This window comes from Haematobia irritans, chromosome 2 (assembly GCF_050003625.1).
Source record: "Haematobia irritans isolate KBUSLIRL chromosome 2, ASM5000362v1, whole genome shotgun sequence".
Lineage (NCBI taxonomy): Eukaryota > Metazoa > Arthropoda > Insecta > Diptera > Muscidae > Haematobia > Haematobia irritans.
In genome coordinates, this window is record NC_134398.1 from 109230401 (window position 1) to 109246408 (window position 16008).

A 16008-nucleotide genomic window follows, 5' to 3' on the forward strand; every position below is an offset into this window, starting at 1 on the left:
ATTTGCTTCATATTTCGGCCACATTCGTGAAAATCGCTCGGCCTTATCTGGCATGGATGCCAATTGTAGGAGAGATACAAAGCTTGTGTCAAATCAGTAAGTACATTAAAGTAACAGTATCGAAAAATTGGATTCCTCCACAACAAGGAACATATTGTTACGAATTTGATAATTATAGATATAAGTTTATTTAAATTAGTTTCCGTTAATTTAAAATTTAAAATTGTAACGATAAAATTTCGCTATCACTTGTTGGAATCATCTATTCATTTTCTAGTATTTTCCTGAATTTCTTTTATGTTCTTTTGTTTGCTTACCGAAATGTTAGTTCTTACTCTCTCATAGAATAACAACCCCTTTGCTTTGTTATTTTGCTTTCTCATTTCATCTCATTGTCTATTGTCATTGTTGTTGTAGTAATGCGAGCATATATCTATGTGAGTGTGTATGTGTTTGGCAGCCACCAGACGAATTACTTAATGGTCGTAGATCCTTCTAGCATTGTCTAAGAATGTTCTGGCGTTGCCAGAATATTGTAGTGCTACCAGAATGTTCTCGTATTGCCACACCGTCATATATAAAAGCGCTCGCATGCTGCTAACGAGTCAGTCTTAATTAAAGCGTCAAACGAATAACTTCAGTGTGAACGAATTGTAAAGTGTGAAGTCATAGTAAATAAATTGTAGATTGTCGTTATTTAAAAGAACTGTGTTTTAATTGTCGGGTAATTAAAAACGCCTAAATATAAAAAAACGTAACAATTGGTGTCAGAAGTGGAATAACGAAAAAAAAATCTACAATGAAGTTTAATGAGCTTCGAGTGGAAGACTTAAAAAGGGAATTGAGCAAACTGGAGCTGCCGACAACAGGCAATAAGGCCCAGCTTCAAAAGCGTCTACTGGAAGAGTTTGAACGGCGTAATATGGACATTGCGACGCATGAGTTTGATTATAAGGAAGACATTGATGAATCAATACTCGTCAATACAAGCAGTGTAGAAACTCCATCTGTGGCTTCGAGTGTTGTGGATTACACATCAATGCTCAATGTTTTGAGCAAAATGATGGAAGCAAATTCTAGAAAAATGGAAGAAAAATTCGACGAAAGTTCTAGAAAAATGGAAGAAAATTCTAGATTGCAGAAAGAAAATGCCCTACAAATGGAAGCAAGTTCAAGAAAATTGGAAGAAAAATTCGATGAAAATTCTAGAATTCTCAATGAAAAACTACAACAAATTTCTGAAGGCATGGAAAAACGTGTGGACCATATAGAAAATCAAATTGTGGAATTGGATAAGAAAGTTCTTTCTGTGGATGAGAAAATTATGGTTCATGATGAGAAGTTTCTGCACATCGAGAAAAAAATGTCAGAGCTGGAAATTAAAGGTGGTCCAGTGCGCGTCATTGAGGGCTCAAAAATCAAAACTCCTGTTTTCGATGGCTCAACGTCATTTGATGTCTTCAAATTCCAATTCGAAATGGTTGCTTCTAGAAATTTGTGGAATGACGATGATAAAGCAATTGAACTTCTATTGGCATTAAAGGGCAATGCTGCTGATGTGATACAAAGCATTCCCGCTGCTTCTAGAAATAACTATAACGAAGTAATAGCTGCACTACAACGCAAGTATGGTGGAGAACATAAGCAAGACATCTTTAGAATGGAATTAAGAGGTAGAGTCCAGAAATCAAACGAGACCCTACAAGATTTCGCAACAGAAGTTGAGCGGCTAGTGCTTTTGGCATACCCTGGAGAGAATCATCCTCTTATAGATCGTATCAAGATTGAGACTTTTGTGAATGGCATTCGAGACCCTGAGATAAAATGTGCAACATATGCCGCACAAAAAGCTACATTCACAGAAACAGTAACATTTGCACTTATACAAGAGACTGCGAGATTGCTGGCACGGCCTCAAATTCACAAAGTACGCAGAGTAGAGACCGAGTGTGAAGAATCGAAATCGGTCATTGAATTGGTAAAAGAGGCTCTAAAGCAGATAATGCAAGAAATGAAGCAGCAGGCAAATAAATCTAGAATAAAATGCTATAACTGTGATAAGGCTGGGCATCTTTCCCGGGAATGTAAAGCGTGGCGTAAAACGTCGGGGTCAATCTCGCCATCTCCATTAAACAATAGTCAGAAGAAGGCGACCACAAAGCCAAGCGACTCAAATTCAAATTTTGCGGATAATAGAAAAGGTGGCAAACAAGTTATTCATCAAGCCTTGACACGACGGCATTGCAATGTAGAAAACAGACGCTACTCGAAGGCTGAACCAAAGGAGACAGTTGTAAATGTCAGGCAGTTACACATCGAATCTGGCACAGACTGGTCAACAGAGCAACGTAAAGATCCCATTCTGAGAAAAATTATTTCGGCAAAACAAGAAAATAAGAAACCCAGCAAGAAAGACATCGCAGCCGAAAGTCCACTTATGAAAGCATACTGGGCTCAATGGGATAGTTTAGTTCTAGTCAATGGATCCCTGCAACGTAAATGGGAAAGCGAAGATGGCAAGAGCAGCCGAAATTTGATCATCGTACCGGATTCCAAAATAAGAGATGTTTTGGCGGAGCTCCATAATGGTCCCAGTGGAGGTCATCTGGGAATAACCAACACAGCCGAGAAAGTGAAGCAACGATTCTACTGGGTTGGATGCCAGAAATCAATTGCTGAATGGGTAGCCAATTGCGAGAAGTGCATGAAGGCGAAAGGTCCAACAAGGAAAAGTCGAGGTCCTATGCAAGAGTATAGACCAGGAGCCCCGTTTGAAAGAATAGCAATGGACGTGGCAGGCCCTTTCCCAGTAAGTGATTCTGGAAACCGTTATGTCCTTGTGGTCATGGATTACTTGAGCAAATGGCCGGAGGTGTATGCAATTCCAAACCAAGAAGCAAAAACGATTGTGGATGTTGTCAACAAAAACTGGATATGTCGCTACGGTGTGCCGTCCGAGATTCACTCAGACCAGGGAAGAAATTTTGAATCGGCCATATTCAAAGAGATGTGTGAATCCCTTGGTATCAAGAAAACGAGGACTACACCATTACATCCACAATCCGATGGCATGGTAGAAAGGTTTAATCGCACTCTGGAGGAACATCTTCGAAAAGTAGTGGACAACGGCCAGAGGGACTGGGACGAGCATATACCAAAGTTTTTGCTGTCGTATAGATCTGCCATTCATGATTCCACCTCTCGAACACCGGCCAATGTTCTATTCGGAACTGAGTTGAAGTTGCCTGGTGATCTGATATTCGGTGCTAAACCTAATGAGCTCGCCATGGAAGAAAACAGAAACGACATCCCAAACACTTTCGGTGAAGTTCACGAATCAGTGCGCAACAAAATAAAAATGGTCAGCAACAGAATGAAGGCGAGATACGATCGTGCTGCAAATACTGAAGGCTTCCAAGAAGAAGAATTGGTTCTGCTATTTAACCCGCAACGAAAGAAAGGATTGTGTCCTAAACTGCAAACACAGTGGGAAGGCCCATACAAAGTCATCAAGAAGATCAATGATGTTGTATACCGGATTCAGAAGGACGACAGCCCTAGATCAAAGATGAAAGTTGTACATCTGGAACGATTGGCTCCTTACGGAACAGGTTCTGTGCCTGTTCGGGACGAACAGGCTTAAGCGGGAGGCAGTGTTACGAATTTGATAATTATAGATATAAGTTTATTTAAATTAGTTTCCGTTAATTTAAAATTTAAAATTGTAACGATAAAATTTCGCTATCACTTGTTGGAATCATCTATTCATTTTCTAGTATTTTCCTGAATTTCTTTTATGTTCTTTTGTTTGCTTACCGAAATGTTAGTTCTTACTCTCTCATAGAATAACAACCCCTTTGCTTTGTTATTTTGCTTTCTCATTTCATCTCATTGTCTATTGTCATTGTTGTTGTAGTAATGCGAGCATATATCTATGTGAGTGTGTATGTGTTTGGCAGCCACCAGACGAATTACTTAATGGTCGTAGATCCTTCTAGCATTGTCTAAGAATGTTCTGGCGTTGCCAGAATATTGTAGTGCTACCAGAATGTTCTCGTATTGCCACACCGTCATATATAAAAGCGCTCGCATGCTGCTAACGAGTCAGTCTTAATTAAAGCGTCAAACGAATAACTTCAGTGTGAACGAATTGTAAAGTGTGAAGTCATAGTAAATAAATTGTAGATTGTCGTTATTTAAAAGAACTGTGTTTTAATTGTCGGGTAATTAAAAACGCCTAAATATAAAAAAACGTAACAATATATTATAGTGTACATATGCCAGACGATTGCATATGCATCATATACAAGACGTCTAGAGCTGTAACTCAAATCACGCACATTCGCTATGTGCAACCTGGTGAATATGCTGAAAAGGCATACTCCACAGGTGTGTGCACCCAACTGTCATAGACGAATTAAAATAGAGATATACTTTGAAAATTCACCATGGTTTTGCTTATTTGCAGTGCGCAGTCATTACACTCAATTGCGCACTCAAGTGACTCAATTACTTTTTGGAAAACGAGAATTACCGTACAAATCAGTCAATTTGCATTACAAAAAAGGTGTGGATGTATAGAATTTTATATGCTTTTACAATATTTGGTGTTTCATCAAGAAAACAAAGGAAAGAAAACAAATTAAAGCCAAATTAAAAAAATCACTCAATTGCAGACGAAAAAGAGCCCTCTACGGCGTGCAGACAAACTACAGCGCTGTGAATTCACTTGAGATGTCTATACCTTCCTTGGTCTATGCCAACTGTAATTGGAGTGCTCCAAAGTTTAAAATAATAAAAACCACAGTCGATTGCTAGAGTTAGCGGACAACAAACATATTCGCATAATCTTAATCATGACGAAATTCCAAGATTTGGTGTCATCGGCCTTCGTGTGTCTGTGACGTAATTTTTCAACAAGAAAATATTTTAGCGTTGTCAACTGTAATTGGAGTGCTCCAAAGTTTAAAATAATAAAAACCACAGTCGATTGCTAGAGTTAGCGGACAACAAACATATTTGGTTTTATCAATTAGCATCATCGCATAATCTTAATCATGACGAAATTCCAAGATTTGGTGTCATCGGCCTTCGTGTGTCTGTGAGGTAATTTTTCAACAAGAAAATATTTTAGCGTTGTTTCTTGTTTGCGTGAAACTCGAGAAAAGAGGCAGGAATTGCGAGCCGACAGGGGTTTTATGCACCGAAATTCACTGTCATATACCGCTCTATTTCGCCAAAAAATCAACCAATATTGGCACAGTCAATTGAAGACATTAAACGTGAATATTGAAGAACACTCCTGACTTTAATAAATGTTGAGGCAGCCTGTTACTTGTTTTGTTTTTTTATTTTCATCTATGAGTAATCCTTACTAGACTAACAATAATATATACAATAAATACATATGGTATCTTAATGCCCAGTTTCTCATCCTCCGATTTATACTCAACGGGAAGATAGACCGGTCAGTAAATTTTTTGTATGGGATCAGCTGTTTTATCGCCACGATAATTAATATGAACACATTGAAAAACTGGCCCTTATTTGTGAATATTGTGAAATTCATCGAACATGTTCTGCTTAATGATTTATACACATGCATCATGTTTGAAGGCGGCAAGCAAAGCTACCCTTCAGTTCGTGGGACTGGTCCCAAATCGGTCGTTTCACTTTTCCTTTATAACCGCTACAGGTCTTTAATCGGTTAGGTGACCAGTGAAGTTAACATGGAGTTGTCATAGAAAGCGTCAATTGGACCCCACATATATACCTACAAACCAATCTTTTGACTGGTTGTTTTCAACCCATCCATTAACCAGTTCAAATAGACATGTTAGAAAGAAAGCTCTTTTTCTGAATGAAGAAATCTAAAAAACAATTTTGTCCACCAAATTTACTTTTTATTTTTAGCAATGTTGTTTTACTTTTATTTTCTTATTCACCCTTATTCCTGGAGTCGCCGTCGCTTTTCATCTGTCGCCACTAATTGGTATTCCGTTCGTCGATATATTCTGCTATCGACGAAAATCGGTATTCCTGGTGTCGATTTTTGTCGCCAAAATCGTCGCTTTTTGTCGCCGTTAAATTTACCAGCCTCAAGTGATTAATTTTTGAAGTTTTTTTTAACCTTTATTAATCGAACAATTGAAAAATAAATTTAAAAAAATGAAAATTGGTAAGAAGTAAAGTGACTAATCTTCAAAAATTAAAAAAATGAACTAGAGATCAGCTATTAGATGAGCTAGACTGACTCCAACGATTTAAAACCAATTGGAACAAATGGTTTGTAGTTCAATGCCTTTGGCCTTTAGAGACAAATTGTAGCAAATGGTAGAAAAGCTGTCCTTTTATTAAAAAAATCTATATTGTTCAATTACATATATTACAATATGAAAACTTTTTCGTTTCGACCAGGTATAAAACCTGGGTTTATTGGCACTATAACAGAACGCCTTAACACACTCAGCCACAAACGTCATTAAACGCAGCCTTGCTAGAAAATGAACAAATGTAGGGAAATATAACTAAAAATAGAACTGTCCCTGTTATAGATTCAAAAGGGTCAGAAAGGTTTTAATTATCCCTATGATAGAGACTTAAACCTGTTAGGGGATAGGTTCACTGTGTTCTAAAAACAAATGCATGAAGTGGCAACCAACCGGCTAAATACAACCAGTCCCATGACCAGTATAAAAATCCAACTGCTTGGAAATAGGGGTCAATTGCCACCAAAAACTGAAGGGTATTTAAGTTTATTTAAGATGCATGAGTCTTTTTATTTTATTCAATTAGTATTTATCGATCAAAAAATGGTTCAAAAAACCCTACCAAAAAACGGTTCGAAGCTAGTATACCCCCATCATATGGTGGAGGGTATACATACATACACATCTGGTCAAAACAAAACTTGGTTTTAATTGTAAAAATGAAGATTATGGCTGCAGTGTCAATGATATATTACATGTATATATAATTTTTTTTTAGGGTCAAGCAACCGACATCCAAATTCAAGCGGAAGAAATTATGAAATTGAAAAAACAGCTTACAAATATTTACGTAAAACATACCAACCAGAGCTATGACATATTATATGAGAAAACGGAGCGCGACAATTTCATGTCCCCAGAAGAAACAAAGCAGATTGGAATTGTTGACCAGATATTGGTGCATCCAACCGAAATGATAGTTAGTGCCACATATAAAGGAATGTGATCTTTGAAAGATGTGTTTGAAATTGTACTAAATATACAAATTATGTAGAGTATAATTAGTTTGAAATATTATACATTTGATGCTGGTAGCATGTGGAACTAGGGTATAGTTTTGTGAATATTTCGTGAATTTATATCGTATACAGTTCACATATTTTGTATATGTAACGAATTATTTTCACGAAACATAACTTATTGGAAAAAATTACTACATCTAAAATTTATCAGTCAGTCTGTACATAACTGCCATATAACAAAAAACGATTTGCTTCATATTTCGGCCACATTCGTGAAAATCGCTCGGCCTTATCTGGCATGGATGCCAATTGTAGGAGAGATACAAAGCTTGTGTCAAATCAGTAAGTATATTAAAGTAACAGTATCGAAAAATTGGATTCCTCCACAACAAGGAACATATATTGTAGTGTACATATGCCAGACGATTGCATATGCATCATATACAAGACGTCTAGAGCTGTAACTCAAATCACGCACATTCGCTACGTGCAACCTGGTGAATATGCTGAAAAGGCATACTCCACAGGTGTGTGCACCCAACTGTCATAGACGAATTAAAATAGAGATATACTTTGAAAATTCACCATGGTTTTGCTTATTTGCAGTGCGCAGTCATTACACTCAATTGCGCACTCAAGTGACTCAATTACTTTTTGGAAAACGAGAATTACCGTACAAATCAGTCAATTTGCATTACAAAAAAGGTGTGGATGTATAGAATTTTATATGCTTTTACAATATTTGGTGTTTCATCAAGAAAACAAAGGAAAGAAAACAAATTAAAGCCAAATTAAAAAAATCACTCAATTGCAGACGAAAAAGAGCCCTCTACGGCGTGCAGACAAACTACAGCGCTGTGAATTCACTTGAGATGTCTATACCTTCCTTGGTCTATGCCAACTGTAATTGGAGTGCTCCAAAGTTTAAAATAATAAAAACCACAGTCGATTGCTAGAGTTAGCGGACAACAAACATATTTGGTTTTATCAATTAGCATCATCGCATAATCTTAATCATGACGAAATTCCAAGATTTGGTGTCATCGGCCTTCGTGTGTCTGTGACGTAATTTTTCAACAAGAAAATATTTTAGCGTTGTCAACTGTAATTGGAGTGCTCCAAAGTTTAAAATAATAAAAACCACAGTCGATTGCTAGAGTTAGCGGACAACAAACATATTTGGTTTTATCAATTAGCATCATCGCATAATCTTAATCATGACGAAATTCCAAGATTTGGTGTCATCGGCCTTCGTGTGTCTTTGAGGTAATTTTTCAACAAGAAAATATTTTAGCGTTGTTTCTTGTTTGCGTGAAACTCGAGAAAAGAGGCAGGAATTGTGAGCCGACAGGGGTTTTATGCACCGAAATTCACTGTCATATACCGCTCTATTTCGCCAAAAAATCAACCAATATTGGCACAGTCAATTGAAGACATTAAACGTGAATATTGAAGAACACTCCTGACTTTAATAAATGTTGAGGCAGCCTGTTACTTGTTTTGTTTTTTTATTTTCATCTATGAGTAATCCTTACTAGACTAACAATAATATATACAATAAATACATATGGTATCTTAATGCCCAGTTTCTCATCCTCCGATTTATACTCAACGGGAAGATAGACCGGTCAGTAAATTTTTTGTATGGGATCAGCTGTTTTATCGCCACGATAATTAATATGAACACATTGAAAAACTGGCCCTTATTTGTGAATATTGTGAAATTCATCGAACATGTTCTGCTTAATGATTTATACACATGCATCATGTTTGAAGGCGGCAAGCAAAGCTACCCTTCAGTTCGTGGGACTGGTCCCAAATCGGTCGTTTCACTTATAACCGCTACAGGTCTTTAATCGGTTAGGTGACCAGTGAAGTTAACATGGAGTTGTCATAGAAAGCGTCAATTGGACCCCACATATATACCTACAAACCAATCTTTTGACTGGTTGTTTTCAACCCATCCATTAACCAGTTCAAATAGACATGTTAGAAAGACAGCTCTTCTTCTGAATGAAGAAATCTAAAAAACAATTTTGTCCACCAAATTTACTTTTTATTTTTAGCAATGTTGTTTTACTTTTATTTTCTTATTCACCCTTATTCCTGGAGTCGCCGTCGCTTTTCATCTGTCGCCACTAATTGGTATTCCGTTCGTCGATATATTCTGCTATCGACGAAAATCGGTATTCCTGGTGTCGATTTTTGTCGCCAAAATCGTCGCTTTTTGTCGCCGTTAAATTTACCAGCCTCAAGTGATTAATTTTTGAAGTTTTTTTTAGACTTTATTAATCGAACAATTGAAAAATAAATTTAAAAAAATGGAAATTGGTAAGAATTAAAGTGACTAATCTTCGAAAATTAAAAAAAATGAACTAGAGATCAGCTATTAGATGAGCTAGACTGACTCCAACGATTTAAAACCAATTGGAACAAATGGTTTGTAGTTCAATGCCTTTGGCCTTTAGAGACAAATTGTAGCAAATGGTAGAAAAGCTGTCCTTTTATTAAAAAAATCTATATTGTTCAATTACATATATTACAATATGAAAACTTTTTCGTTTCGACCAGGTATAAAACCTGGGTTTATTGGCACTATAACAGAACGCCTTAACACACTCAGCCACAAACGTCATTAAACGCAGCCTTGCTAGAAAATGAACAAATGTAGGGAAATATAACTAAAAATAGAACTGTCCCTGTTATAGATTCAAAAGGGTCAGAAAGGTTTTAATTATCCCTATGATAGAGACTTAAACCTGTTAGGGGATAGGTTCACTGTGTTCTAAAAACAAATGCATGAAGTGGCAACCAACCGGCTAAATACAACCAGTCCCATGACCAGTATAAAAATCCAACTGCTTGGAAATAGGGGTCAATTGCCACCAAAAACTGAAGGGTATTTAAGTTTATTTAAGATGCATGAGTCTTTTTATTTTATTCAATTAGTATTTATCGATCAAAAAATGGTTCAAAAAACCCTACCAAAAAACGGTTCGAAGCTAGTATACCCCCATCATATGGTGGAGGGTATACATACATACACATCTGGTCAAAACAAAACTTGGTTTTAATTGTAAAAATGAAGATTATGGCTGCAGTGTCAATGATATATTACATGTATATATAATTTTTTTTTAGGGTCAAGCAACCGACATCCAAATTCAAGCGGAAGAAATTATGAAATTGAAAAAACAGCTTACAAATATTTACGTAAAACATACCAACCAGAGCTATGACATATTATATGAGAAAACGGAGCGCGACAATTTCATGTCCCCAGAAGAAACAAAGCAGATTGGAATTGTTGACCAGATATTGGTGCATCCAACCGAAATGATAGTTAGTGCCACATATAAAGGAATGTGATCTTTGAAAGATGTGTTTGAAATTGTACTAAATATACAAATTATGTAGAGTATAATTAGTTTGAAATATTATACATTTGATGCTGGTAGCATGTGGAACTAGGGTATAGTTTTGTGAATATTTCGTGAATTTATATCGTATACAGTTCACATATTTTGTATATGTAACGAATTATTTTCACGAAACATAACTTATTGGAAAAAATTACTACATCTAAAATTTATCAGTCAGTCTGTACATAACTGCCATATAACAAAAAACGATTTGCTTCATATTTCGGCCACATTCGTGAAAATCGCTCGGCCTTATCTGGCATGGATGCCAATTGTAGGAGAGATACAAAGCTTGTGTCAAATCAGTAAGTATATTAAAGTAACAGTATCGAAAAATTGGATTCCTCCACAACAAGGAACATATATTGTAGTGTACATATGCCAGACGATTGCATATGCATCATATACAAGACGTCTAGAGCTGGAACTCAAATCACGCACATTCGCTACGTGCAACCTGGTGAATATGCTGAAAAGGCATACTCCACAGGTGTGTGCACCCAACTGTCATAGACGAATTAAAATAGAGATATACTTTGAAAATTCACCATGGTTTTGCTTATTTGCAGTGCGCAGTCATTACACTCAATTGCGCAGTCAAGTGACTCAATTACTTTTTGGAAAACGAGAATTACCGTACAAATCAGTCAATTTGCATTACAAAAAAGGTGTGGATGTATAGAATTTTATATGCTTTTACAATATTTGATGTTTCATCAAGAAAACAAAGGAAAGAAAACAAATTAAAGCCAAATTAAAAAAATCACTCAATTGCAGACGAAAAAGAGCCCTCTACGGCGTGCAGACAAACTACAGCGCTGTGAATTCACTTGAGATGTCTATACCTTCCTTGGTCTATGCCAACTGTAATTGGAGTGCTCCAAAGTTTAAAATAATAAAAACCACAGTCGATTGCTAGAGTTAGCGGACAACAAACATATTTGGTTTTATCAATTAGCATCATCGCATAATCTTAATCATGACGAAATTCCAAGATTTGGTGTCATCGGCCTTCGTGTGTCTGTGACGTAATTTTTCAACAAGAAAATATTTTAGCGTTGTCAACTGTAATTGGAGTGCTCCAAAGTTTAAAATAATAAAAACCACAGTCGATTGCTAGAGTTAGCGGACAACAAACATATTTGGTTTTATCAATTAGCATCATCGCATAATCTTAATCATGACGAAATTCCAAGATTTGGTGTCATCGGCCTTCGTGTGTCTTTGAGGTAATTTTTCAACAAGAAAATATTTTAGCGTTGTTTCTTGTTTGCGTGAAACTCGAGAAAAGAGGCAGGAATTGTGAGCCGACAGGGGTTTTATGCACCGAAATTCACTGTCATATACCGCTCTATTTCGCCAAAAAATCAACCAATATTGGCACAGTCAATTGAAGACATTAAACGTGAATATTGAAGAACACTCCTGACTTTAATAAATGTTGAGGCAGCCTGTTACTTGTTTTGTTTTTTTATTTTCATCTATGAGTAATCCTTACTAGACTAACAATAATATATACAATAAATACATATGGTATCTTAATGCCCAGTTTCTCATCCTCCGATTTATACTCAACGGGAAGATAGACCGGTCAGTAAATTTTTTGTATGGGATCAGCTGTTTTATCGCCACGATAATTAATATGAACACATTGAAAAACTGGCCCTTATTTGTGAATATTGTGAAATTCATCGAACATGTTCTGCTTAATGATTTATACACATGCATCATGTTTGAAGGCGGCAAGCAAAGCTACCCTTCAGTTCGTGGGACTGGTCCCAAATCGGTCGTTTCACTTATAACCGCTACAGGTCTTTAATCGGTTAGGTGACCAGTGAAGTTAACATGGAGTTGTCATAGAAAGCGTCAATTGGACCCCACATATATACCTACAAACCAATCTTTTGACTGGTTGTTTTCAACCCATCCATTAACCAGTTCAAATAGACATGTTAGAAAGACAGCTCTTCTTCTGAATGAAGAAATCTAAAAAACAATTTTGTCCACCAAATTTACTTTTTATTTTTAGCAATGTTGTTTTACTTTTATTTTCTTATTCACCCTTATTCCTGGAGTCGCCGTCGCTTTTCATCTGTCGCCACTAATTGGTATTCCGTTCGTCGATATATTCTGCTATCGACGAAAATCGGTATTCCTGGTGTCGATTTTTGTCGCCAAAATCGTCGCTTTTTGTCGCCGTTAAATTTACCAGCCTCAAGTGATTAATTTTTGAAGTTTTTTTTAGACTTTATTAATCGAACAATTGAAAAATAAATTTAAAAAAATGGAAATTGGTAAGAATTAAAGTGACTAATCTTCAAAAATTAAAAAAAATGAACTAGAGATCAGCTATTAGATGAGCTAGACTGACTCCAACGATTTAAAACCAATTGGAACAAATGGTTTGTAGTTCAATGCCTTTGGCCTTTAGAGACAAATTGTAGCAAATGGTAGAAAAGCTGTCCTTTTATTAAAAAAATCTATATTGTTCAATTACATATATTACAATATGAAAACTTTTTCGTTTCGACCAGGTATAAAACCTGGGTTTATTGGCACTATAACAGAACGCCTTAACACACTCAGCCACAAACGTCATTAAACGCAGCCTTGCTAGAAAATGAACAAATGTAGGGAAATATAACTAAAAATAGAACTGTCCCTGTTATAGATTCAAAAGGGTCAGAAAGGTTTTAATTATCCCTATGATAGAGACTTAAACCTGTTAGGGGATAGGTTCACTGTGTTCTAAAAACAAATGCATGAAGTGGCAACCAACCGGCTAAATACAACCAGTCCCATGACCAGTATAAAAATCCAACTGCTTGGAAATAGGGGTCAATTGCCACCAAAAACTGAAGGGTATTTAAGTTTATTTAAGATGCATGAGTCTTTTTATTTTATTCAATTAGTATTTATCGATCAAAAAATGGTTCAAAAAACCCTACCAAAAAACGGTTCGAAGCTAGTATACCCCCATCATATGGTGGAGGGTATACATACATACACATCTGGTCAAAACAAAACTTGGTTTTAATTGTAAAAATGAAGATTATGGCAGCAGTGTCAATGATATATTACATGTATATATAATTTTTTTTAGGGTCAAGCAACCGACATCCAAATTCAAGCGGAAGAAATTATGAAATTGAAAAAACAGCTTACAAATATTTACGTAAAACATACCAACCAGAGCTTGACATATTATATGAGAAAATGGAGCGCGACAATTTCATGTCCCCAGAAGAAGCAAAGCAGATTGGAATTGTTGACCAGATATTGGTGCATCCAACCGAAATGATAGTTAGTGCCACATATAAAGGAATGTGATCTTTGAAAGATGTGTTTGAAATTGTACTAAATATACAAATTATGTAGAGTATAATTAGTTTGAAATATTATACATTTGATGCTGGTAGCATGTGGAACTAGGGTATATTTTTGTGAATATTTCGTGAATTTATATCGTATACAGTTCACATATTTTGTATATGTAACGAATTATTTTCACGAAACATAACTTATTGGAAAAAATTACTACATCTAAAATTTATCAGTCAGTCTGTACATAACTGCCATATAACAAAAAGCGATTTGCTTCATATTTCGGCCACATTCGTGAAAATCGCTCGGCCTTATCTGGCATGGATGCCAATTGTAGGAGAGATACAAAGCTTGTGTCAAATCAGTAAGTATATTAAAGTAACAGTATCGAAAAATTGGATTCCTCCACAACAAGGAACATATATTGTAGTGTACATATGCCAGACGATTGCATATGCATCATATACAAGACGTCTAGAGCTGTAACTCAAATCACGCACATTCGCTACGTGCAACCTGGTGAATATGCTGAAAAGGCATACTCCACAGGTGTGTGCACCCAACTGTCATAGACGAATTAAAATAGAGACATACTTTGAAAATTCACCATGGTTTTGCTTATTTGCAGTGCGCAGTCATTACACTCAATTGCGCAGTCAAGTGACTCAATTACTTTTTGGAAAACGAGAATTACCGTACAAATCAGTCAATTTGCATTACAAAAAAGGTGTGGATGTATAGAATTTTATATGCTTTTACAATATTTGGTGTTTCATCAAGAAAACAAAGGAAAGAAAACAAATTAAAGCCAAATTAAAAAAATCACTCAATTGCAGACGAAAAAGAGCCTTCTACGGCGTGTTTTCAACCCATCCATTAACCAGTTCAAATAGACATGTTAGAAAGACAGCTCTTCTTCTGAATGAAGAAATCTAAAAAACAATTTTGTCCACCAAATTTACTTTTTAATTTTAGCAATGTTGTTTTACTTTTATTTTCTTATTCACCCTTATTCCTGGAGTCGCCGTCGCTTTTCATCTGTCGCCACTAATTGGTATTCCGTTCGTCGATATATTCTGCTATCGACGAAAATCGGTTTTCCTGGTGTGGAGTTTTGTCGCCAAAATCGTCGCTTTTTGTCGCCGTTAAATTTACCAGCCTCAAGTGATTAATTTTTGAAGTATTTTTAGACTTTATTAATCGAACAATTGAAAATTAAATTTAAAAAAATGGAAATTGGTAAGAAGTAAAGTGACTAATCTTCAAAAATTAAAAAAATGAACTAGAGATCAGCTATTAGATGAGCTAGACTGACTCCAACGATTTAAAACCAATTGGAACAAATGGTTTGTAGTTCAATGCCTTTGGCCTTTAGAGACAAATTGTAGCAAATGGTAGAAAAGCTGTCCTATTATTAAAAAAATCTATATTGTTCAATTACATATATTACAATATGAAAACTTTTTCGTTTCGACCAGGTATAAAACCTGGGTTTATTGGCACTATAACAGAACGCCTTAACACACTCAGCCACAAACGTCATTAAACGCAGCCTTGCTAGAAAATGAACAAATGTAGGGAAAATATAACTAAAAATAGAACTATCCCTGTTATAGATTCAAAAGGGCCAGAAAGGTTTTAATTATCCCTATGATAGAGACTTAAACCTGTTAGGGGATAGGTTCACTGTGTTCTAAAAACAAATGCATGAAGTGGCAACCAACCGGCTAAATACAACCAGTCCCACGACCAGTATAAAAATCCAACTGCTTGGAAATAGGGGTCAATTGCCACCAAAAACTGAAGGGTATTTAAGTTTATTTAAGATGCATGAGTCTTTTTATTTTATTCAATTAGTATTTATCGATCAAAAAATGGTTCACCAGCCGACAAGTTTAGACAAAGTTCAGCGTATGGCGTGCTTGTGTATCTCAGGTGCATTCAGCAGGACAGGAACAAACTCCCTTAATGTCATACTGCATCTATTGCCTTTAGACATTTTGGCCAAACAGTCAGCTGCAACAACGGCTG

The 16008-nt window shown here is 36.0% G+C and overlaps 2 long non-coding RNA genes across 2 annotated transcripts; both read left to right on the top strand.

Moving 5' to 3' along the window:
- Positions 1–4108: 4108 nt before the first annotated feature.
- On the top strand, positions 4109–10655 carry LOC142226018 (uncharacterized). The gene is made up of 3 exons (XR_012719572.1): positions 4109–5106; positions 6988–8497; positions 10373–10655. It is a non-coding gene; the product is annotated as an uncharacterized LOC142226018 (long non-coding RNA).
- An 823-nt stretch (positions 10656–11478) lies between these two features.
- LOC142223728 (uncharacterized) lies at positions 11479–14038 on the top strand. Its single transcript, XR_012718877.1, has 2 exons — positions 11479–11882; positions 13757–14038. It is a non-coding gene; the product is annotated as an uncharacterized LOC142223728 (long non-coding RNA).
- The last annotated feature ends 1970 nt before the right edge of the window (positions 14039–16008 follow it).